This window comes from Lissotriton vulgaris, chromosome 11 (genome assembly GCF_964263255.1).
Source record: "Lissotriton vulgaris chromosome 11, aLisVul1.2, whole genome shotgun sequence".
NCBI classification, from domain to species: domain Eukaryota; kingdom Metazoa; phylum Chordata; class Amphibia; order Caudata; family Salamandridae; genus Lissotriton; species Lissotriton vulgaris.
The window spans coordinates 649,235,623-649,262,595 of record NC_141699.1 but is presented as its reverse complement, the minus strand read 5'-3'; positions in this window follow the sequence as shown (position 1 = coordinate 649,262,595).

Below are 26,973 nucleotides of genomic sequence, written 5' to 3'. Positions count from 1 at the left end.
AGCAAAAGTACGCAAGACAAGGTACCATCATCAAACTCTGTCACAAACTGAGAACAGGCAAGGGTAGCACACAAGACCAAAGGCTATGGACAGATGATCAACATCACAGGGAATTGCCCACATAGGGCCCACCTATTGTCTTGCATAGAGAATTTACAAATTAATGGGCTGTGGGAGCTTCCAGCTTCTTTTTATGTTTTAAGAAGCACACAGAGGCGTAGTTAGAGCCTGTGGCGCTCGGGGCCATCACATAGACTGCCGCCCATCCGCAGCCCCATTTTTTTTGTCAAATCTGTTTATTGGTGTTTGTTTATTTTAGCATTACATAAATTGCGTCATTGCAAAACAATACAGTCTTTCAACCATGTGTGACTAGCGGTACACAAACAGGTTAGCTTGTCGTGTGACGTTGCAGTTTTAAAGTAAGAAAGCAAACATCTCAATCTTGGGCACCTGGGCCTGTCCATGGTATGAAAGAGCCATGTGTACAGAGATGAGTCTTATATGTATGAAGCAACTATAAAAGATCACGTGTAACAAAATAGGCGCAACAACCTGGGGCATTATCATAGAGTTACAGTACATCCCAACCCCCCTCTCCATCCCCATCCCCCGGCCGGCCTCCCCCTCTCCACACCCCCTCCTTCTTTTTCTTCCCAAGCGAGCACGCCCCCAACTTTCATTACTCACTCGCCGCATGCATGCGTTGTGCCCAGCCTGGACGTCAAGTGTGTTACCCGCTGTGGGTCTCGCCAGTCACCCAATGTGCCTGCCTAGTCCTCCGCCCCCCCATCCACATTGTTTCCTGCTGCCTGTAGAGCACTAAGCATGTGCTTCCAGTGGTCTGCCATAGGCTCTCTACGAAGCCCTATTGTTTCCTCTCGCCGTACGGCAGTCCATTCCGCCCGAGCCCTTGCCTCGAGGGACAGAAGCCATGCCCGCACGCTAGGCGGGTCACCCCGCCTTCCACCTTTTCGTGAGGAGGCGCGTTGCCACTATCCTCCCCAGGTCCAGGAAGTGGGATGATATCTTGTCTTTGGGTGACCTCTTAAATAAATGCAAGAGGTATTCAGGCCAGTTACAAGGAATGGTACGGCCTGTGCACTGCGTGAGCAACCCACTAATATCTCTCCAGTCAGTGCCGAGCCTCGGGCAATGCCACAGAAGGTGGAGTAGGTCTGCATGTAGCTTGCCACATCTAGGGCAGGACTCATCAGCTCTGTGAAAGTATTTATTTATGAGTTCGGGAGTGAGATAGGCCCTGTGGACTATATAGACTTGGATTTGGCGGAAGCGCATATTTTTGGGGATAGGCACTGGGCTTTTGAGTATTTTCTCCCACTCTTAAGCAGCTAGCGCTCGCCCCAGATCTCGCTCCCATTTTCCGCGAAGAGGGGCCAGGTCCAGTTCTGTGTGGGCCCTCAAGGATGCAGCAAACTATTTGTTAGATGCCTGCCCCTGCCCATGACATGTGAATATTGCATGGTCAAGTGTGTGCGGGCTCCATTGCAACATCGCCCCATCTAGCCGCCATGTGGGCCGTGAGGGAGCGGTGCAGTAGGAACCCCCCAGGGGGAAGCCCATTATCTGTGACCAGTGTTTCGTATGGTATCAGTGCTCCATCTCTATATAGATCAAGCCCTGATCTTTGGACTGGGTAAGAGTGGTCTGCTTAATTCAGACACTCTGTTCATCACCACCTCCTTTTCTGAATCGTTTTTGGCCACTATAGGTGTGGCAGGGTATACTCAGACATGAGTCCCTTTCTCACTGCACCATCAGGATTCAAGCAAGCCGGGCCGAAGACGGCTGAAATGCCAGAAACCGGTCCCCGGTAGCTTGTCTCCTTTCTGGTGAAGAATTGGCTTGGTAGTTTAGTCTGCCCTGTTCCCATGATGCACTGGGCCAGGATCAGACTGATTTGCATATAGCCAGGTTCTGAGCTGGGATGGTGCAGTGAGATAAATAACGGTGATGGATCAAGCCCTGATCTTTGGACTGGGTAAGAGTGGTCTGCTTAATTCAGACACTCTGTTCATCACCACCCACTTTTCTGAATCGTTTTTGGGCACTATAGGTGTGGCAGGGTATACTCAGACATGAGTCCCTTTCTCACTGCACCATCAGGATTCAAGCAAGCCGTGCCGAAGACGGCTGAAATGCCAGAAACCGGTCCCCGGTAGCTTGTCTCCTTTCTGGTGAAGAATTGGCTTGGTAGTTTAGTCTGCCCTGTTCCCATGATGCACTGGGCCAGGGACAGACTGATTTGCATATAGCCAGGTTCTGAGCTGGGATGGTGCAGTGAGATAAATAACGGTGATGGATCAAGCCCTGATATTTGGACTGGGTAAGAGTGGTCTGCTTAATTCAGACACTCTGTTCATCACCACCCCCTTTTCTGAACCATCTCTATATAGGTCACTTAGCGTCTGGACGTCCACCTCCTGCCACTGCTCCAGCATGCGGCTCGTAAGGACCCCCTCACCGCCCGGCGAGCCTTCTATCTGCACCCCAGGCGCATAGGGGAGCACCGCTCTTGTGAGTAGCAGCACCCTGCGAAAGCATTTATATGCCACCGCCAACAGTAATGGGGTGGGGCGTGTCGGGCCGCAAGTGGGTGGAATAGCGCAGTGATCCGCTCCAGGGTGTAGGGCGGCTCGCTGGTGGCAGTGTCCTCTCTCCCCCTGTCTGCTACCCAGCGGGCTATCCATTGGAGCTGCGCCGCCACGTAGTAATGCTCAAAGAAGGGTGCAGCTAATCCGCTTCTGTCTGTTGGTCGGAATAATTTCCTGTGCGCCAGTCTGTGCCTGGACGCACCCCAAATAAAGTCCCATAGGATCTTGTTAAGCGTGGAAAAGAAGGAAGCAGGTATACACAAAGGCAGATTTGCGAAATGGTATAAAAGTCGCGGGAGCATGACCATTTTGGCAAGGGCTACTCTGCCTGTGGGCGTCAGGGGGAGCGTGGACCAGAAGCCGATCTGGGTCTTGAGCGCCGTTACCGTTCTTCCTAAGTTTCCGTCAAATATGTCTGCCCGCTGACGATAGATCTGAATCCCCAGATACTTGAACGTGTCTGCTCTCCACTGGACTCGCATGCCAAGGAGGTGGTATTCTGGGTCTAGTACCTCACTACTGAATGCGTAAAGGCAGGACTTGCCCGCGTTTACTCAGAGCCCCGACAGTCCAGCGAAACAGGCTAGCAGAGGGGCCAACAGTGCCGGCATGTGGCTCAAGTCCCTGACGAATACCAAGAGGTCATCAGCGTATAGTGACACCTAGTGGATGCCGTCCACCAGGGGGATACCATCTGCCAGGGTTTGCCTCATGGCTGCAGCCAGGGGCTCCATGGCCAGCGGGGACAAGGGGCACCCCTGCCGGGTGCCCCTGCCCACCGCAACTGCCTCCGAGATGTAGGGCCCCATACGGATTCAGACCACAGGGTTCCGGTACAAAAGGTCCACCATCTGTAGGAAGTTTACATCCAGCTCGTACTTTTCCAATTCTGATGACAGGTAGCCCCACTCAAGGCAGTCGAAGGCCTTTTCTAGCTCTAATACTAGACATCCCGCTCTAGGCCAGGCCTTCGTTGCTTCCGCCGCTACTCTGAAATATCTACAAAGGTTCAGAGACGTGGATCTCGCCGGGACAAACCTATTTTGATCTGGGTGGACTAAGTGCGAGTCCGCTGGTGCCAGACGCTCTGCAAGGATTTTGGCGAATATCTTATAGTCGGTGTTAAGCATCGCCAATGGCCGATAGGAGCCCAAGGCCATAGGGTCTCTGTTGGGTTTAGGCAGGGACACTAGAAATGCTTCCCGTAAAGATGGTGGGAACTGACCCTCATCAATCGCTGCCCTGTACAACTGAAGGAGCTGGGGTGCCAGGATTTCCTTGTTTGCTTTATAGTATTAGGCGGGCAGGCCGTCAGGCCCTGGGGCTTTCCCAGTCGTGAGCGCCTGGATCGCCTCCCCCACTTCCTCTCGCGCGAGCGGTGCATTAAGCACAGCTTTTTGGCTCTCAGTGACAGTGGGCAACTCAATCGACTCCAGGAACTCATCTAGTATGTGCTCATGACCGGTACCTTGTGCCTTATAAAGGTCAAGGTGGTGGTCAGTCAGCGCCCTGTGTATCTCGCGCTGCGTATATACCACTGTCCCTTCCCCTCTGGGAATGGCACCGATCGGGGTACTTCGTTCTGACTTTTGCACTAGCCAGGCCACCAGACGGCTAGCTATATCTGCTTTAGCATGCATCTTGGCCGTATGCGCCGCGTAATTGTGGCATGACAGCCTCTCTATAAGTACTGCGTGTTCCCCACGGAGGTCGCAGAGCCTGGCCGAGTGCTACCAGTCCCCTCCCCCTCCCTCTCGAAGCGCAGAAGCTCGGTCTCTATTCGGGTCAGAGGAGCGGACACTGTGGTGCGAATGTTCCAAGCGTCACCTATGCAGTGCCCACGGATTGTTGCCTGTGGGCATCCCATTCCACCATGGGGTCACTTGCCGACTCCGTGTTCTCCTCAAAATAGGCTAGTATCGCCGTGCCCAGCGAGGATCTAAATTCAGCGTCCTCGACCGCAGCTGGCTGCAGCCGCCACGTGGGCATCTGGGGCCATAAGGGATTGTGATCTGAGTGCGTTCTGCCCAGGTATTCCGATCTAGCTAGTAGCAGGAGAAGGGACTAGGAGCTGAGTATCCGGTCTAAGCGGATATGGAGGTCGTGGACTTTCGAGTAATAGGAGTATGTTTTGTCTGTAGGGTGTCGTGCACGCCATCGATCATGCCATCGATCATGCAGCCCCCAGTGTTGCAGCCAGTCCCGCAGGGCCTGCGCCGTTGATGTTGCTGCCGCCGCCGCGAAGGGGTGGGAAGGAGCGGTCCAGGTGTGTGTCAAGTACCATGTTGAAGTCCCCGCCCAACAGCCAAGGAAGGCCCATGTACCGGTGTAGTATGTGATTCATGCTGGCTAGAAAGGTGGGCTGATCCATATTAGGGGCATAAATGGATCCCAGCAGCACCTCCTGCCCATTCAACCTCACCTTGCAAGGGAGTATCTCCCCTCCGGGTCCACTTGAGTATCTGCGCATATAAACGGGACACCTGCCCTCACCCAAATAAAGGTGCCACGCGCATGCGCTGAGTATGTCGTACCGTAGACCTGCCCCTCCAGCACCTACGGAGCCTCTCCAGCTCTACTCGAGACATGTGCGTCTCCTGTAATAGCACGATCCCGACCTTGTGGCGCTGCATATAGGCAAAAACAGAGTATCTGCGCGACGGGGTGTGCATGCCGCGCATGTTCTAGGTCATAATGTTAGTGCTTGCTATGTTCGGGATTGTGATGCAGCCGTTTGGGGGGCCTAGGGGGGGGTGCCACCTAGGTTCAAGGGATGGAGTCACAGGAGTGTAACTCTATACGCCGCTTCTGAAACGTTGCAACCAAACTTTACAGCAAAACAAGGTGGGCGACCCAACGGGGCATACGTCCAAACTCGGTAATAAGTCTACCCCTTAATGTGTCGTGTCCACAACGCAAAGTGTGTGTGGTGAAGCGCGCAGTCAATAGTCAAAGCAGGGCGCCCCTCATCCTAGGGCCTCCGGGTGTCTGGGAGGTGTTAAGGTAGAGTTTATCAGTGGATCGTGCGGAGATGGCGCGGGCCGCCTCCCTGGGTTCACCCCGCGCGCCAGACGCTTAACATCTTCTAATCTAGGTCTTAGGAGCGTGACTGCAGTACTATTAGTGATGCCCCATTCCAGGTTGGCCCTAGCCTTGTCAGCCAGCAGCTACTCTCGTTGTCGCGCTGTATTAGGCACATACAGGATACATCTCGCATTGTACTGAACATAGTGTTCACAACAATTCATCACAAGTCTGCTTCCAGTCACATTATGAAGTCCGCTGTTTGGGGCGTCACCACCTGCAGGACAGTGTCATCTGACCTCAAGGCGGAGGAGGAGGATGAACCGCTTGCATCCAGTTCACTCTGCTGCCCAAAGTCCTGGCAGCTAGCGGTATTGGCCACTCCCAGTGTCGCAACCGCCTCAAGTGCTTCCTGCCATTCTTGCTGCATCTTCTCCAGGCTGGGTGCAGCCTGACCCAGGCCTGCTTCTCTCCGGGGTCCCCTCCTCCTCCTCCTCTTCCTGGAGCGCTGTTCTTGCCATCCGCCCTCCTCTGGGCCTGCAGGTCTCGTCCCTGACCACTGCCCCATCTCTTCCAGCCAGTCCCAGACCTCCGATGGAGCCTCAAAGAAATGCGTGCCTTCTTTGGTGACCACCCTCAGATGGGAGGGAAACAGTAATGAGTAAGGTAGCTCCAGTTCCCGCAGCTGCTTCTTGACCGCCAGATACAAGCTTCTTCTTCTCTGCACTGTTGCTGTGTAATCCGGGAAAAACATCACAAGGCTGTTACCCACTGTGAGGTCACCCATATTTCATGTTTCCCGGAGCACCGCGTCCCGGTCCCGATAGTTGAGGAGTTCGAAAGGAATGGACGGGGACGAGTCCCGGGCCTCTGGGCCTGCGCCGGCACCCTGTGCGCTCTCTCCACCACGAAGTGCTCGGATAATGTTCCAGCCGGCAGATGTGATCGCAGCCACGCCTCCATGTAGTGCTCGGGGTTCTTCCCTTCCTCTCCCTCTGGCAGGCCGACCACCCGGACGTTATTGCACCGAGAGCGCCCTTCCGCGTCCTCCGCTCTATCCTCCAGCGCATGGACTCTGTCTATCAGGTCTTGTAGGGCTGAGGCATGGCTGTGGACTACAGGCTGTAGTTCCTGGACCAACTGGCGCTGCATGGCAACTGACTCCGATAACTTACGGTGGTCCGCGTGCAGGAGCGTGAAGTCAGACGTGACTTTATCGGTCCTGGCTTCCAGAGAAGTCTTGGTTTGCGCTAAGGTGGCTCCAATGCGCTCCACCGCTGCCAGAACTGTGTTCATTTTGGCCGCCAGGGCGGTCGTTGGCTCCATGTCCTCATGCCGTTGTTCCTGTCCAGGGCCTGGACTGCCCGCCCCCTGCTGTTTCAACTGGGATTTGTCCCGGAGCATGCCCATGACAAGTTGCTGCGCTGTGGGCATCCGTGTGCCGCCCCTGGCGCCCCCCAGCAGATGTTGGGGAGCCTCCCGCCTAGTCCGGCAACGGTGCACATGGTTGAGGTGAAAGCCAACTGGGCCAGTTCCCGTGCCACCTCGCCAGCATCTGTCAGACGAAGGTCAATGGGGGAGGGGCAGCTGCAGCAAGGAGCTCCCGCCGCCCAGGACTAGCTGTCTCCTCGGTCGCTCAGCTATCGTTGGTCTAGAAGTACTTGCTGACGTTTGGACCGTGGCCGGAGGTTCAACACCTTTACGCCGTCTTTTGAGATGCCCCCACGAGATGCACCAGGGCATGGGTGCCTGCGCATATGTAGGATGGTGACACTGATTGCAAGTGCGACGTCCCAATGGGCGACAGTAGGGACAACAGCGTCAGACTATCAAGAAGTTTGCATCAAAATGACCCGCAGGCCGCCATGTTAGGGTCAGGCAGGGCGGAGATCTCAGGGCAGCAGCAGTCATACAGGGGAACATCCACTTACAGATTGGCCTGTGGTTAGGTTACATCTGCGGCAGCCTGTCCCATCAGATCCAGGCGGAATCGGGGTCTCCGTGCAATCCCAGGCGCAGTCATAGGTGGTTCAGGGAGTCAGCGCCATTTTGTGATGCTCGCGCTGAATGCGTAGATATCTTGGGGAGCTCAAGCTACAAGCGGCACTGGGGCAATCCGAGTACAATCCGTCCCCCAGCCAGGGCAGCACAAGCAGGTAAAGAGGCTCCCGATGTGGGAAGTGGCAATATCTCAGCGTGGCACTCACTTCGCATGAAGACCTCTTAAGGCGCAGCTTGCTGCAGGCGATACCAGCTGCCTCCCGCCATCTTATGTCGCAGCGTCTTTGATTCAATGCCAGGCTCAAATCTCACTAGAGGGCATGCAGCATGTCACAATGTGCTGCTGTCCGCCGCCGCAGCCCCCCCCCCGGGTCGTTCCACAAGGGGCCTCAGCAACTCCTCCAGGTGCGGCCACGAGGCCAGCCCAGCCTCGCTCCAGACGTCCCCGGGCATTCTCCACGCGACGCCCGCAGTGGTGTCTCTCACCTCACGCAGCGGGTGCACTCTTCCGATCTTCGGTACTCTGGCTGAGACTATCCCCCACTGCTCAGCGCGGCCTCCGCTATGCCACCGCGGGCTTCCCGGGGTGCTGAGGTCGCAGATGCCTTTCGCGCCTCTGATGGCCTCACAGCAGAGTTACAGCCCCGGCCCGGGTTCGCTGTCCTGCCGCCGCAATACGAGCCGCTCTGCGTCCCAGTTAGCTCTCTGGGTCCCTGCGCGCCAGCTCCGCACAGACTGGCTCGCAGGAGTACACCTCTACAGGATAAATTCAGGATGTTTAGGGCCCCGTGGACGGAGCTCTACCAGGTCACGTCCGCCATGTTGGGCTGCTAGCCACGCCCCTCCATGAGCTCCGCAGCCCCATGATCGTGCAAGGCCAAGTCTCGACTCGAATTTTGAATCTCACCCCACTGTCAAACCTCGGGCACAAATATTTCTCACATGTATCACCGAAAGGCCAGCTCCACACTGGTCCACCAACCAGTGCAAGCAAGTGCCAACCATCTAAACTCGCAGTCGCAGAGGGCCGCGCACAGCACCCCGGGGCCACTCGCCCAACCATACTTGTGTGATTCTTCCTAATACCTCCAAACATATCCATCAGCCTGCCTGACTGTGATCGGCACACGCGTCCCACAGGCTCGCCCGAGGCCCGCCTAGAAACCATGCTCAAGTCTCCATAACCACACTCTTTCTCAGATGCATTTAATTTGATTTACAGAACCACTCATACCAGTGTACAGTGTCACAGCACTTTTCATCACACACACACTACACAGAGACAATAATTTATACGTGTGTAAATCACTGTATAGGAAATGTTACATAAGAAAAAGGACTACAAGGTGTAGAAGCCTACATGAAAACCATACTAGTAGGCAGTGTAGTTTAATAGCTGACTGTTCTGTGTTAGGATTTTAACTTATAAACTGCAAGTAACAAAAGAGTATCTCTGACAAAAGCAGTAACCTACTAACCTAGTTAGCATTATGTGCTTGTTGTGATCTGCATGGTACACGTTCTTTGCATCAGGCACATTAACACTCTGTGCTACTTTTCCAGGAGTCATCCCTTCCACTAGACAAAACTCTGATCTCTCTCTGGGAAGAACATTAATCTCCGAAGTTATCATGACATTTTTATTGTTGCTGAAAATTGCTGGAGGCCAGGAAGGAGGCAGCAATTTTTTTTAAACCATAATATACTTTCCAACACTACGCACCCACCCGAAATAGGTACCCAGTGCGGTCACACCGTTCGCACCGCCCTAACCTGCTCAAGGTTCATGTGACCTCAGTGACAGAGTCACAGTGTCGGGATCACTGTTGCTCTAGGGTGTGCTGCTTCCTAAGCCTGCCCGCAAGACTGCCAATGAACTTCAGTATGAATTGTGGTGGACAGGCCTTCACAGTTAACCCACAATTGACACCACTAGGGTACACCTGCTTGTGCTAAGACATCAGGCCTTCTAAGGTCTATCATGGGAATATGCTCCCTCAGTAGAGTGGTCTGGTGGACTGGTCATGAAGGCTGAACCCAGTTCCAAATTCGACAGCTCTGGCCATAGTGCCACATCCTCTCCCCCACTGAACACCATACTGCTCCACTGAGTGAAACTTGCACTGCCTTCAGATACAACCTAAGTGCGCCCGCTATAAACACTTGGATGTGGCTCAATTCAAATTATGCACTTGATAAGAGTAATATCCTGCCTAAAAAAAAAAAGTCAAAGCAAACACTCAGGGAATGCAAGAATAAGTAAAGCATGTGAAATGTAAGCAGAAACAACATGGTTACCTTATTGATCTCTCACTCACTATTCAGAAATCAGCGAGTGGTTTATCCTGTAAAGTTAAGGACATGACTACAGGGCCCTGAAGGGAACTGTTTCAATGTCCATTGCTTATATCCTTACAAAACGTAAGCAGTATGATTTAAAAAGACCACATCCATAAACACAGAGCCATGGTACACATTTTGTTTTCCAATCCACCCATTAACAGGTATTGCAATACATCCAGGAATGGTGCACTTCCCCACCTGGGGACAACAATGCTGTTCAAAGAAAGACGAGAAAACAAAATTAGCACTTCACTGCAAAGTCTGTAAAGTGAGGCTGATGTGTTTGGATGTGAATAAAACCAATCTGGCCACTTTGCAACCACTCTATCTGTCTTTCTTTAGGTATGTATTTATTTTTCATATTTAAAACCTTTTATTTCTCTCCATCGCGAAGCTTCACTTTGGAATAGAAAAATGTCTGAAAAATGGCATTTCCCGCAAGAATGTTTTTCTTTTTGGATCCATTTCACAGGGAAGCAACTAAATGACAGAAGGAAAGAGAGGTTGCTAACCATTTCCTCAAGTCACGGTTTTCAGTAAGTGAGGAGCAAGACAGAAAGAGAGAGAATCAGAGACGTAGCTAGACAGACTGACAGTAGTGTCAGTGAGTGTCCCGATCCCCAAATGAACTACAAAGGCCACCACCCCCAAAATAGTGGCGCCTGGGGTGGACCGCCCCCCACTGCCCCCCCCCCCACCCCCCACCCCCCCCCCAGCTACGCCACTAGAAACACATCACCGGAAGAATGCATGGTCTGTCCTTATTAGAAGATAAAAATACCTTTTCAAAGTGAGCCTATTCATGGATCGTAATACACTCCTTCAAAACCTTAGCATAGCAGACAAACTTAGGTTCCAGTTACTCTTTCTACATGAAAATGAAACTAATGCATCTGCACCTGGGAGATTTCCCAACACTAGAATTGTTCCCAAAATTGCTTGTAGGAGGAATCAGAACAGTGGAATGTTGAGAGCACCATTGAAGACAATGGCAACAGCGGCCTATAGGCCTCCTGCTCTCAACATTTCTGGCATGTATGTCATAATACACAGCATCTACCTTTCTTTTTCCCCTGCCTCGTGAAAGTTTATTATTTAGGGAGAGGAAAGCGAAAGGCAGAGGCTGGACAGGAGGACACATGCATGCTTCACCCTCCCTCCTCCTATTGCTCATTGTCACTAGGTCCAAACGGGGGTTGTGATGGACGGAGCATCTGAATCAATCAAACACTCACACCCAGTCAAAAGATCTGGGTTTAATCCATCACCGTTCTTTAGCCCACTCTGCCACCCCAGTTCAGACATGGCTATATGCAAATCAGTCTGACCCTGTGCCTCATGGGAACAGTCCAGCCCGAACTGCCAAGCCATGTCTTCCCTGGACCGGAAACAAGCTTCCGAGGACCGGTTTCTGGCATTCCAGCCGTCTGGTGATGGATTAAACCCAGATCTTTTGACTGGGTGTGAGTGTTTGATTGATTCAGATGCTCCGTCCATCACCACCCCCTTTTGTACCGCTTTTGGCTGCCATAAGTGTGGCAGGGTATGCTCAGATGTGAGTCCCTTGCTCACTTTGCACTGGATTCAAGCAAGCCGGGCTGAAGACGGCTGGAATGCCAGAAACCGGTCCTCGGAAGCTTGTTTCCGGTCCAGGGAAGACATGGCTTGGCAGTTCGGGCTGGACTGTTCCCATGAGGCACAGGGTCAGACTGATTTGCATATAGCCATGTCTGAACTGGGGTGGCAGAGTGGGCTAAAGAACAGTGATGGATTAAACCCAGATCTTTTGACTGGGTGTGAGTGTTTGATTGATTCATATGCTCCGTCCATCACCACCCCCTTTTGTACCGCTTTTGGCCGCCATAAGTGTGGCAGGGTGTGCTCAGACGTGAGTCCCTTGCTCACTTTGCCACTGGATTCAAGCAAGCCGGGCTGAAGACGGCTGGAATGCCAGAAACCGGTCCTCGGAAGCTTGTTTCCGGTCCAGGGAAGACATGGCTTGGCAGTTTGGGCTGGACTGTTCCCATGAGGCACAGGGTCAGACTGATTTGCATATAGCCATGTCTGAACTGGGGTGGCAGAGTGGGCTAAAGAACGGTGATGGATTAAACCCAGATCTTTTGACTGGGTGTGAGTGTTTGATTGATTCAGATGCTCCGTCCATCACCACCCCCTTTTGTACCGCATTGTCACTAGGTCTGCAGAAGGAGGGGGGATGATACTGCTCAGCTCCTGGGTCTCCCTGGCTTGGCTGAACTACAAAAAAGCATTTAGCCAAGCGAGGGAGAACCGGGGGCTGACTTCAGCCCCTTCACAGCTCTTGCAGTGAATGTTCAACAGCTAATAGCCGTGACCCTGCGCTTGCTGTTAACTGTAGAACATTCACAGCTTTGAGGCCAGACGCCTGCTAGTCCAGTCCCTCAATCTCTCCCGACTGGACTATGCAAATACAGTCTATCTTGGTGCTCCTGCAGGCTCTATTAAAATATTGCAATCTGTCCAGAATCGTGCAGCTCGTCTACTCTTGGACGTACCTGGCGCAGTTCTTCGAAGGCTGCTTTGCGGTCTATTCATTGGCTCCTGATACAAGAAAGGATCTTGTTTAAAACCATGTGTATGGGTCATAAATCTATACCAAATAATGGCCCGGCCATTCTTCGTCCTCTGTTTCGCCGCCATCAATCTCTCAGAACTCTGAGATCTAACCATCTTAATCTGCTGGTAGTGCCGAGGGTGAAGCGGTCATGCATGGGCGGTCGCAAGCTCTCCTTTAATGCAGCTAAATTCTGGAACCAACTCCCCGAGAACATTAGGCTTTAAGCCAACCATCTTGCCTTCAGGAAACGGCTAAAGACATTCTTGTTTCACTGAATAGTACTGTCCCTGATGTCAGGTCTAAATGTGCTGGGATGCCTCCGGGTAGCCATGCGCTATACAAGAGTGTATTCATTCATACATTCATTCAGCTGTGAAACAAAGGCTTTGGAGCCCAAGGGGTATTTCAACCCCCTAGGGCTCTGAGAGCCCTTTGTGTTTTTTTATTATAAAATTGCGCCTTCATGGGGTGCAATGTTTTGATATCTTTATAGCTCACCGTAGCTGGGCTGTACGGGAGATTAAAGGCCCGCTCCCTTGTTAAATTCCCTTGCCTATGGCTCGGGCCTTTAATGGTGGAGCAGGCCTTTAATGGCTGATATAGCCCACAACGATGGGCTATAAAGCTGTACTAGAACATTGGAATGTTGAGAGCTCCAATGAAGACAGTGGAGCAGCAGCTGCCTATATAAAGTAATAACCAATGGCTCTTAACATTTCAATGTTCTAATACACAGATTTTGCCTTCTCTATTTGCTGCCTCTCCAAAATATATGGATTGGGCATGGGAAAGCAAAAGGCAGAGGCTGTACTGCAAGGCACATCAGAGCCTCCCCCTCCCTTAGCTCACAGAATCACTTGAGCCCGGAAGGAGGGAGGGGCGAATGCTGCTCAGCTTCTGGATCTCCCGGGCCGGGTTGAACGAGAAAAAGCAGTTCAGCTGAGCTCAAGGAGAACCAGAGGCTGACTTCAGCCCCCTTTCACAGCTTTTGCTGTGAATGTTCAACAGCTAACAGCTATGGTCCTGCGCATGGCTGTTAGTCGTTGAACAATCACTGTAACAGCCGTGAATCAAATTCAGAGTCTAGGGGATTTCAACGCCCTTAAGCTCTGAGAGGCATTTGTTTTTATAATTAGGACATTTGCCCTCACAGGGATGAATGTTCTAATAGCCTTATAGCCTGTAGAGAGCTATACAGGCAATTAAAGGTCTGCTCCCCATTTAAGGCTTTTTCCTTCGGCTCGGGCCTTAAATGCTGGAGCAGGCCTTTAATGGCTGGCATAGTCCACTATGGTGGGCTATAACGCTTTAATAACAACTCCTGTTGAGGCTGTAACCAAGCCCTATCTTTCCAGCATTCCTGATGAGCATCAATACTTCTTGCACCACTGTTTCAAAACACTAGGGGCCTCATGTACAATAGAATGGCGCAGCGTGCTGCCGTAAGCAATTTTCCAGCTCGCTCTATGTCATTCTAAAAGTGCAGGAATGCACTGTATTTACAAGAATACGATGCATTCCTGTATTGACCCCTGTGTCGGTGCTAATAAAGAACCTAGTGCCAATGAAGGCACCCTTGCGCCATATTGCAAGGGTGCCTGCGTTGCGGGGATGATTGATATTGTGCAGGAAGGGACACCTTTCTGCACAAAATCAATCAATGGAGGCGATTTCCTCCGTCTACGAATGCAGCACACATAGAAAGAGGAAAAAACGGGGAGAAATAAGGATATTTCGCTTCATTGCGCCTCCCTAACACCACCCCTGGGGTGGCATTAGAATCTGGTGCATTCCCAGGTTTACGACACCTCGTAAATCTGGGAATGCTTCATATTTCATGGGTGTTGCATGAGGAACACCCACAACAACACCCAAGAAACACCCCTTTCGAGCAGCGTTCGGCATTAAAAGGGCTCATATTTACAAGTCCATGAAAAGCCACGTAAATTTGCCTTGCGCAGACTTGTAAAAAGGCTGCAACGCATTGCGTCACCGGAGCATCAAAAAAGTGCTGCTCAGGCAGTGCAAAAGTGCCACTAGGGCCTCGTAAATGAGGCCCTTTGAGTGAGACCAGGCCGACAAGCTATAATAGCATGCTTGACCAAGGAAACATAAGACAATTACTGGCACATGCATCAACAATGCCATTTGCGATCCCTTATTAGCGAAAAATAAGGATTCGCTAATAAGGAATAGCAAAAGGCTATGCATGTAGAAATCGCTTAAAAAATATCGATTTCAGAACATTCCTTAATTGCGAGTTGCAAATTACGAGTCGCAATTAAGGAATACCTCCCCATTCATTCCTATGAGCCTTGAGGCCCATAGGAATGAATGGGAAGACATTCTCTAATTGCGATTCTCAATTAGAGAATCGCAAATTGAGAATGCAATTTCAAGGGTGCCAGGGTGTCAAAAGGACACCCTATTGCGCCCCTGAAATCTGCATTTGAGTACATCTTGCACACACACACATGCCCATGGGCATGTGTGTGTGTAAAATGGAACTTTGAAAAATGCACATTAGTGCATTTTTCAAAGTTTTTGCAAATTACCATGAAGTTGAACTTCATGGTAATTTGCTCCCCCCCTATTAGTGAAATCGCTATTTTTTTTACTTTCATGCATTGCATTTAAGGAATCTCAATTTGAGATTCCTGAAATGCCATCGCAATTTAAGTAATCGCTATTTAGAGATTACTTAAATTGCGATTTTTTGATTTGGGATGATGCATCCCAAATACAAAAATACCGGTCGCAAAGGGGCTGATTCTGAGAATCTGCCCATTTGCTACCGGTTTTTGCTTTGATGCATGTGGGCCGAGGTTTCTAACACAAGTGGTGAAAAATCTGTATAAAAAAATCTAGATCATGAGCCGTTCGCCTGTTGTGTAAAATTGTCGTTTTTTTCAAGCAACATGATTATTTTAACTATGTGATTCATAGATTCATTTTACTGTCATCTACGAACCTCGTGCCCTTTGAGCAACATTACCAGATATAACCACCACGTTTACTTACGAGACTTTTAGAAGGATCTGCTCTGTTTAACGTAACTTCAATGATCAATTCTATTTTGCAGTTTATTCAATGGTTTTCAGTAACTAGGCATAAATAAATACATTTGAAATTTGAAGCACGTGACCTGCAAATTTCACACCCATCTCTGGGAGAGTCCCTCCAAGCCACGAGCTGTCTTGTAATTTGACCGCACGAGCTACGGATTTCACACTTACCTCTGCAGCAGGGCTAATAGTGCTCTGACATATTTTAAGAGCCGAGATCAGAAATGAAGAGAGGAGATTGTGAGACTTCCTGCTTTGTTGCTGCCTCTGACATACCATTAGGGCTGGTTAGGAGTCAGCCATATATCAGGAGAGTCCAACTCAAAATTCGTACCATTCATTGATATAGTTATCAGGGCAGGACTGGGAACAGAAACCAGCCCTGGCAAACAGCTTGACCTGACCCCCTGGGGGCAGGGGGTGCGGCCAATCTGTTTGCTAGGGCCGGTTTCTGACGATTTTGTTACCGGGCCGATATTGCTGGCCCCTGAAAACAAAAACAGCCCTCAGGAGCCCAAAACCGGCCTTCACCCTGGCGGCCCACCGGGGAAACGCCCAGTGCCCGCTACGGCCAGCCCGGCCCTAATAGTAATAATATACTATTCTGCTACCCCTGTCTGCTCCCCTGAAAGGTATTCAGAAAACAAGGGCTCTGAATCAGCCTTTCACCTTGTGAGGTCGATAAAACAGGACTCTATATAATCAAAATTGGTAATAATAATATATTCAATACTCAGAATGCGCATTTGGTTGCATGCTTTACTCACCTCTAGTCCCTGCCAAGCTCTGTCCTCTAGAAACAGGTGTTATTTATATAATAGAGGATGATGCTAATGTTTGGCGATTGTTGCCATGTTACAAGGTAGTGGAATGCACCTCTCTCCAAACAATCTAGAATGAGAGAGTAACCAAGTGGCAGGAGTGCTGTCGTTCCACTTTGAAGGTGTCTATAACCTGGGTGTGTGTGGGGTGGGGCTGAGAGCAGCCCAGTTGTAGAGGTTTTAGCTTGCGCCCCAGTGGCTTTTACTCTTAACAAGGTTACTCATGGCATTATGGCCTTGTCATGCAATAAGGCTCTGGGGCCTGATGGAATTCCACCAGATTTGTTTAAAACTGATGTGGAGGTTTGTGGTCCACTCTTGACCCAGGTGATGTATGCGGCTGATCAGGAGGGGGCATTACCCTCTTGGTCAACAGATGTAATTGTCTCGGTTTTCAAGAAGGACAACAAGGACAATCCCCAATGCTACTGTCACATATCTGTAATAAATGCGGTGGTAAAGGTCTTGAGGAGGGTAATTCTGAATCACTGCATTTAGCATTTATGAACCTAATATCTGCATTTAACAGGGTCAACTCGGCTAAACTTTTGGCCCTGCTTTGTGAGATGGGGGTTGATCCGAGTATCGTTGCCCCCTTAGCCAATCTTCATTCAAATCCATCTGCCTCTGTGCACTTTTTTCAGGGCACTTTTTGCACGTGCTCATTTCCCACTAGCCATCATCAAAATGGGGTGATCCAGTGGTCATGGGCCTGGGTTATATGTGGTACGAAAAACAATGGTCCCGGACCTTATTCAGTAGATGAAACAAATCACAACCTACAATTAATTATTCAACATATTATTTCTTGAGCCGGTAACCTATTGGCTCATAGTAATTGATACAACACGATCTATCAAAGCGCAACAACTAAGGAATATTTGATTTACAACAGGTTTTATTCCATCATAATGAGCGCAACAGTATATGCCTTACTGCAATTTAGAACAGACTAGCAGCCCGTCCCGACGTTGTCTAGGTATGAATTGCTGCTGGCCAGTAGTATACTGTTTTGTAGGATTTCGTTTTGATAGCATTTCTTATCTGTGACAGGCCTGTGAAATGCTCCGGTTCACAGTGCACTGCTGATGCACTTAAGAGTGCGCGTTCAGTAGTGTGTGAACTCGAGTTTCCCTACTTTATTTTTCCTTGCAATTTATATAGCGCGAACTCGACAACATGGCATGAGCACAATTTACATTACAGAAGAACACATTCATTTGTGGTAGGCACAGGGAGACAAAGCGATTTGCCTGGAATCACAGGATGTTGAGCTGATGCCGAGATTCGAACGTAGCTCCCCAGCTCTAAAGTTCGCAATTCTAGAACTTGTGGCGGGAGGTGTGTCTAAAAGTGTATGTCGGTGCTGGCCATCAATGAGAGTCCCGAAACCGGTCCCGGGATGCTTGTTTCCGGTCCAGGGAAGACATGGCTTGGCAGTTCGGGCTGGACTGTTCCCATGAGGCACAGGGTCAGACTGATTTGCATATGGCCATGACTGAACTGGGGTGGCTGAGTGAGCTAAAGAATGGTGGTGGATTAAACCCAGATCAGTTGACTGGGGGTGAGTGTTTGATTTGCTCAAACGCTACGTCCATCATCCCCTTTTGTATTGCTTTGTTCGCCCTAAATTGGCAGGGTATGCTCAGACGTGAGTCCCTTGCTCACTTGACCACTGGATTCAAGATTGCCTGGCTGATGAGGATTATGAATCCGAAACCGGTCTCAGGATGCTTGTTTCCGGTCCAGGGAAGACATGGCTTGGCAGTTCGGGCTGGACTCTTCCCATGAGGCACAGGGTCAGACTGATTTGCATATGGCCATGACTAAACTGGGGTGGCTGAGTGAGCTAAAGAATGGTGATGGATTAAACCCAGATCAGTTGACTGGGGGTGAGTGTTTGATTTGCTCAAACGCTCCGTCCATCATCCCCTTTTGTATCATCAATGAGAGAGACCTGTGCATTTTTCAAATGGGCGGTGAAAAAATAAGAGTATGTTGCTGGAGATGTGGGTCGCCATGCCACCAATGTACTTACCGGGGGAGGGTAAACACCCATTATTCCGCAACTTTATTTCCGCATACCATCACTCCGCATACTTTCATTACGAAAGTACCATGACTCCGCAATTCCATTATAACGCATGGCATTACATATTATATGCTTTTACCACGCATACATTTACAACGAAATTCGTTGTAAATGCATGAATGGTAAAAGCATGTTTTTTTAAAATGTTTGGATAAGGTAAGTATGGGTATAGGGGTATATGTTTTGGGGTACTGAGGTATATGTTTTGGGGTGTTTGGGTATTTTAAGGGTTCAGATATAGTTTTGGGTTATGGGGTAACGGGGTAGTTTTAGGGTTTAGGGATAGGTATGGGTTTTGGGGTACAGGGGTATTTTTAGGGTTCAGGGCTAGGTTTGGGTTTTGGGGTATAGGCGTATTTTTAGGGTTCAGGGGTAGGTTTGGGTTTTGGGGTACAGGGGTATTTGAAGGGTCAGGGCTAGGTTTGGGTTTTGGGGCACAGGGGTATTTTTAGGGTTCAGGGCTAGGTTTGGGTTTTGAGGTACAGGGGTATTTTAGGGTTCAGGGCTAGGTTTGGATTTTGGGGTAGAGGGGTATTTTTAGGGCTAGGTTTGGGTTTTGGGGTACAGGGGTATTTTAGGGTTCAGGGGTCGGTTTTGGTTTTGGGGTACAGGGGTATTATTAGGGTTCAGGGATAGGTTTGGGTTTTGGAGTACAGGGGTATTTTTAGGGTTCAGAGATAGGTTTGGGTTTTGGGGTACAGGGGTATTTTTAGGGTTAAGGGCTAGTTTTGGGGTACAGGGGTATTTTAGGGTTCAGGGGTAAGTTTGGGTTTTGGGGTACAATGGTATTTTTAGGGTTCAGGGCTAGGTTTGGGTTTTGGGGTACAGGGGTATTTTTAGGGTTCAGGCGTAGGTTTGGGTTTTGGGGTACAGGGTTATTTTTATGGATCAGGGCTAGGTTTGGGTTTTGGGGTACAGGGGTATTTTAGGGTTCAGGGGTCGGTTTGGGTTTTGGGGTACAGGGGTATTTTTAGGGTTCAGTGCTAGGTTTGGGTTTTGGGGTACAGGGGTATTTTTAGGGTTCAGGGCTAAGGTTTGGGTTTTGGGGTACAGGGGTATTTTTAGGGTTCAGGGGAAGGTTTTGGTTTTGGGGTACAGGGGTATTTTAAGGGTTCAGGGCTAGGTTTGGGTTTTAGGGTACAGGGGTATTTTTAGGGTACAGGGGTAGGTTTGGGTTTTGAGGTACAGGGGTATTTATAGGGTTTAGGTTTAGGTTTTGGGGTACAGGGGTATTTTTAGGGTTTAGGGATAGGTTTGGGTTTTGGGGTACAGGGTATATTTATAGGGTTAAGATGGGTTAGTGTTTAAGGGTGTTGAGGTATTTTAAGGAGTAAGGGTGGGTTATGATTATGGGGTGCAGGGGTATTTAAAGGGAGCAGGGTTAGATTAGCACACAATATGAGACATGGCATGAAGGGCGGAACGTACCACACGCCCCCAGCATTTGTCACGCCCCCAGCACATGCCCACAGCAGACACACCCACAAGGGACTACTTTGCTGGCACGGTTCTTTTACCTTTTAAATGTATATGGTGGGCGTCTGCATAGCCTATGTCGTTCTGCTGCAACTGCCCTTTCCAACGCTGTATTGGGTGTTGTGATTGGTGCTGTGGTTCTAGAGATTACCCGCCTCAAAGGTTTGGGCTCTCTCTTTATTATATTAGTATGGATGGAGGGATGGGGGGAGGAGGTTGCTCCAAGGGAACGTGCAAAAAAAGGGAGTGCTCTAGTGTGGGGAGGGTGAATAGAATTCAGACAATGTGATACACGAAATGGTTACAATGGTTCATTCATAAGAATGATCCAAACTTCTCAGTCTTTTTTTAGCCTAGCCACATTCTCATAATACAACAGCAATTTATATTATGTTGAATAATTTATTGTAGGTTGTGATTTGTTTCATCTACTGAATAAGGTCCTGGACCATTGTTTTTCATACCACATTTCCCACTAGCAGCAGTGACTACCATGGGTGCATTCTCACCCCTTCCTTGTTTACTTTATATGTGAATGGACTGGAGTCCGCTTTACTATCAACTTTGGTGGTTTGACTCATTTATGGGAAAACTGGACTTATTGGTTAACTTTTAAAAGTCTTATGTCATGGTAGTGGACCCAAAATCCTCAAGCAGTTAGACTTTTAAGGTGGCTAAAATTATCCTGGCCAATGTCACTGTGTTCCTTTTCTGGGAGTTTTATTTGACGCTAAAAAGTGTTAGAAGCTGTTAATGGAGACCAAAAGGTTTGAGCTTATTAAAACCATGGGGGTGGTCCCCAGCTTTGCATGTAGGCTAGGTTTGTGGGTGCCAAGGGCTCTCCTTAAAACCTATAAGTCTAAATGTGTATTCCAGCTCCGGTATGGTAGTGAGGTTTGGGGTTACATAAACTTGGATAAGATTCAAGCCACAGAGAATACATTTTTATGGCAGATAGTAGAGGTAACACCTTCTAACCCAGCATTTTCGGTGCAGTTGGAGTTTGGCCTTGGTCCAGTGACGGATATGGTGTCCTTAAGCCCTCTACTGTGTTGCATCAAGGTATGGATCAGGGACCAATTAAAGTTACATTGGTTGATCCTTGCGGATTGCTTGGCCTTGATTGAGCGTATAAAATACAGTGGATAGCCTATGTGAAGGCAGCGTTTGCCTTCCTAGGGAGGTCTGGTATCTATGATTACCCAACTTCCTTGTTTATTCGAGAGCTGGGGTGTGTTAAAAGGTTGTTTATGGATTGAGCCCTCATGGAGAGAGAACACCATGAGCTGCAGAAGCCATCAGCGGGGTCACATGCTACTGAAATTGTGAAAGGTATGGAGCCATATCTAGCTCAGGTTTGCCTTCAGCAAGATAGGTTTCTCATGGCCAGGTTCAGATTTAATTCACTTCATCATCTTTTGAGGTCCCCATTTGGCTGGGCTTTGCCTGGGGCCAGGTTGCTGTGTGACTGTAAATCTCCACAGAACACCTTGCATTTTGTAATATTTTGTAATATTTTTGTTGGCCCAGGAGGCGTTTTTTAATTCCCCTATTGAGGTCTTTGAATTTCTCCCAAGTACACACCCATACAGCCACTTAGACACCAACTGACAGACTGTTACGGACATTCACACGACCAGTCACTCACTCATACATTCACTAAGACACTGAGAGCTTGATGGAATATATGAATACCCATATGCCAGTGTGTGCCATCAATTGTTTTGTGAACTGGATTAATCTGTCATGTAGGATTCAGCTGTATATATATTTACAAAATGTGCACACTCTACTAGGTATTGGGCTGTAAAGGTGATCCTTGAGATCTCCGAGAGCCAGGTTGTAGGAAGTTTTAGAATTTTAAGCATTTGACCTGGCACTTGAATACCACTCCCCACTTTTCCTCAAACTGATGGCAGCTTCATCTTATTTACTTTTGTAACAGTGCAAACACAAGGAGAGGGTGGACGGAGCGCTGAAACTTTTCACACACTCACCCCCAGTCACATATCTGGGTTGAATCCATCACTGTTCTTTAGCTCACTTCCCCACCCCAGTTTTAGACCTAGCTATATGCAAATCAGTCTTGACCCTGTGCCTCATGGGTACCTCCAGCCTGAACTGCCAGGCCAGGTCTTCCCTGGAACAGTAACAAGCATCCTAGGACCAGTTTCGGTGTACCACCCCTCATCAGCTAGGCTAGCTTGAATCCAGGGGCAAAGTGAGCTAGCTTTTTTTAACAGTGAACATATTTGTCTTAGCTATTTTTTCTCCCTTGCCTCCCCCTTTTTAGGTTTCACCTGGCGTTACTGTGCAAGCAGTTCGCGCAGGCGAAATCTAATGATTACAATATGGGATATAGGAATGTCCCCCGGCTCCCATTGGCTAGCTGGAGGCTAGCCATTGGAAGCCGGATCTGTCCGTCATGGCCGGACCAGATTCGGGGGCGTTCCCGCGATTTCTTCCCTCTGCATCGTCATCGCGGCGGTGGGCGGAGTTTCGTTTTTTTTAAATGTGTTTGTTTTTCCCATTCCGCGGCCGACCGCCGCCGGAGGAAGTCCAGGTGAGTGCCTTTCTTGCCGTTCCCTCCCCCCTCCCGCTGTCCGTGTGCCTGCCCGCCCCCTCCATTGGGTGAATCAAGTTCGCGCTATACAAAAGTGCAAACGAAATTGTAAAACCTGTAGTAAAGAGGTATTAAATACAGGGTAGAGTGTTTACTGCAGTCTTTGCGGGTGTCCCTGAGATAGCAGCGCATCTCGGGTCGGGGTGTGATGTGGGAGGCCTGCTTTACGTCGCCAGCACTTATGCAGGACTCAGGAGCGCTCTTATCTCGCCCTAGGCCAGCGCTTCCATCTATCTTTGGCAAGCGGTGAAAGAGATCGCTCCACAGTGACACTGTAACCCCTGGTTTTCCCCATCCGTGATTAATGAGGTCCTAATCTGTTTTCTGTTTTCCTGAACGGCCGCGGAGTGCAGTGTCCGGGGCGCATCTATCACTGGCATGCGCGCGCTCCTGTCCCTGGGGCTGCAGGAGCCGCTGGAGGTCTCTGAGGTGGGGTGATAAGTAACAGGGCAGCGGAGATATACTGCGGCTTGATGCAGCTCCCTACGCACTGCACAGACCCAGCACTGCACTGCACAGAACCAATGAGGTCCCAGGATTGTCCCGCGCTCCCTGCGGGTCCCTACAGACATTATCGAGGAACTTCGTCTCATACATCGATTGGAGCAGGACTCCAATCTGCATTTTAGAGCTATTGAATTCCAAAGTGGCTATTTATTTATTATTTATTTTTTGCAATCATATATAGCTGCAACTCGACCCGGAGGTATTTGAGCGCTTTATACGTGCACCAGTTACGTTACACAGGGACACATCATTTTTGGTAGGCACAGGTAGATAACGTGATTTGCCCAGAATCACAAGATGTTGAGCCGGATGCAGAGACTCGAAGCTCGCTCCCCAGCGCCAACGTCTGCAACTCTAGCCGAAAGGGAGGCACTTATTAATATTACGACTATACAGCGCCCAAATGCAAACGCGAGATATTTTACATTTTTTATTACTTGAAGTACATTTTACTAGTATTACCATTGTTGTACCCATTACGTTTTAAGAAAGTGCCGCCCAGTATGTTTTCAAGTGCTCCCATTTTTGTACAGTAAAGTAACAGACGCATGGAAATAGGGAAAATATGTCTAAATCACCATCACGTCACGCCACACATGCTCACACACAAAAATTGCAAAGACGAGTTAGCTCTACGCGCGCGCACCAGTAGCGGGGTGGACGCTTTACATACAATTAAACAACACAGTAACAACCTCTGAACACAAGGTCCCAAGGACAGTGGAATGTACAGAGATGCAAACTTTGATCCATCCGTCCGTCATACATTTTGCATTTGTTCCACATTTTGCATGCCTGCAAAGAGGCATGAAGCAGGATTTGTTTGCAGCTAATTAGTAAGGGTCTGTGCATGCCTTGGGTTAGTCAGGGATGGGACATGCAACAAAGTAGCAGGACTCGTGCATTTCATGTCTAAACAAGTTTCATCAATTTTTTTATAGAGCTTTATATAGCGCAAATAGACTTGAGACTTCGGGTATCAGAGCGCTTTACGTGAGCACCCGTTTAGTTACATTTTTGTAAGGCACGGGGAGATTAAGTGATTTGCCCAGAATCACAGGATGCTGAGCGTCATTGCCGAGGCTCGAACCTGGTTCCCCAGATTCGGGGTCGACCGCTTTTTTTGTAAGGCTACAGCCTCTCCCCCATTAGTACGGACCTGTGCCTATCATAGGTCTTGTGTGTACAATGATTCAACCAATATTGGTTCATACCTGTATTTAGCCCGGGGTTTTACCTACCACTGAGGTAGAATTTGTGTGTCTCACCAGTTAACAGGAACTCGTACATACAAATGATTAGGCAAGGGTTATACATATTATGAATTAGCCAATAATTTTTTGTACCATAGATATGCAAACTAGTACTAACCCACAGTTGTGCATACTGTGAATTAGCCAGGATCTGTGCAAATCATGCTTTACCCCAGACTTATTCAACTATGAAATAGGGGAACATACGTATGCGGTGGATCAGGCAGGAAATGTACATAGCATGATTTATCCGAGACTTTTGAATTTGATGAATTAAACACGAAGTGCATACAATGAAGCAGTCAGGACTTGCGCATACCATGAGTTAACCAGGACGTCTGCAGTGCATACCATGATCTGATCATCTTTGGGCATAATGAATAACCAACTCCAACGTAGACAGTCTCCCCTTATTTTACTGTTCTCCCTCGCAGACATGAGTGCCTGATCTTCTATGTCCCCTTCGCCCCAAAAAGGCAAAGATAACCTTGTTTCCTGTCTGCCCCTACTCTAAGCTTTTGAGAACCAGGTTTCTCCGCCTCCTGCCTCCCACCACCAGGGTCACACAGCCTGGTTTCTCAAGCCCAACAAAATACAGAATACTTGTTTTCTCATACTCTTTTCCTTCTCATTGAACCAAGGGGAAGGTTATGCTGTTTTCCTCGGTCTCTTCTGAAGGAGCGCGGGCGGAGTGTTGGTGTATATCACCACACTGAACAATCTGCATAATCAACAGTTTTAGCCGCATATTCTGCCCAGGCTACCCGCATCTATCCACCCACATCGGTAAAGTGTGCTCACTCTCTATAACTTTCCATCAATGAACACCATAGTTAGATAAGGATTTGTTTTATGTAATTTGCTGCTAAAATATTACTGTTTTTAATTTTGTAACTGCTTTTATGGATGTCTATACATACTGAATAAAGCTTACATTGAATTGAATTGAACAACATCATTTCTTCTTCCAAATCATATTCTCCACAGTCAGATAAAATGTTGCAGATCCACTATTTGAAAGTACCAGCCCTGAGCTCTAACAGTCGTAAATAACAATGCCATTTATTTATAAGTAAAAAAAAAGAAATGTCATGAGCAATGCCAATAGCTCTACCTTTTCCAAAGGCGAAACCATTGCATTGTAAATGCGTGTTTGAATTAGATTTGATCAGTTGCAATTAATAGAAGAAGAAAGAACTAAGGAAGTAAAGAGAAAACCAAAAAAGTCTCACAAAAAGAAAAACGTAAAAAATACACAAACACACACACTAATAAAATAAAGGTAAATGAGGGATGGATGAGTGCAATAGGGGCGAAGATTGCAAAGAATTAAGTAGGATAGAAAAATCAGGCCTAGAACATGGCAAGAACGGGAAAGCAGGTAAAACAAAATGGCCTTCCGCATGCAGATCGCGCGGTGCAGTTAGCGATGATTTTGCAGCATGGAAGCATGCAACGCGATACTCACATGTAAAAAAGCAGCGCAAACGAGCAGACGGATGAGCACTTCTGCCCACTTGCGGAGTTCTGCAGAATCCTAGTGAGTTTTTTTAGCACACCACAGATTTCCACAGAGCATAACTCCGCAAGTTCCACCCAGGCCTAGCAAGACTCTCTAATTCAGGTTGTCCGAAACAAGTCAATCCCAATGTTAATTAAAAGTTCTTGCATTCTTACCCTATCTCGTTTGATTCCCGGTTTTTAGAGACAGCTGAAGGGACACTGCATTATCTCTGGTACTGTTTCCCACAGTTGGAATGCCCTTTGCATCAGCTTCAACTCATTCATCATTTTTTCTGTCATGAATCTTTAAACCTATTTTTTCACCAGTGCATTTAATTACGTTTCCATGTTCTTTCTAGGGGTGTGCAAAGTTGTGGAATCTGCTAACTTACAACATCCCACATTTTTTTAAAATCTTTGCATGATTTGAACTTAGAAACCTGTAAAGGTAAAAAATAAAATAAAAAGGAAACTTTAGTGGAAATTAGCCTCAGGTGCATTATTGGGTGAGTGGAACTTTGCCTTGTGAAGTCAAGTAAAGTTGGGAAACTTCGAATGCTGTTGTCGAGTAAAAGATTCCCATATTTGTTTGGTGTCACACACTAAGGAAAAACCTTTTCTGGTCTCACTCTTATCCAGTCCTTTGAATTCTGATGATGCAAATGAGATTTATAAATTGTCTGTAGTTGCAACACTTAACCATTAATGGAATTAATACACTTCCTAAGCTGAAACTATGTAGTTCATGCACCCCTTTTTATACAAGAAAGTCAGATGAACCTTTCTTTAATATAACTTTTAGTCTCCGACAATATGCAGACATTTTGCACAAGGATCCATAGCTAGAATCTCCAAACAACTTCTACACAGTCTCCAGACAATCCAGAACACCCTGCAAGACTCATACTAGAACTCCCTCACCACATACACATCACACTGCACCTCAGGAAGATTCACTAGCTTCCCATATACAAGCATAGCCAATTCCAACTTCTCAGTCAAACATAAAAAGCCCTACACAACACAGTACCAGAATACCTGAACAGCCTCATAT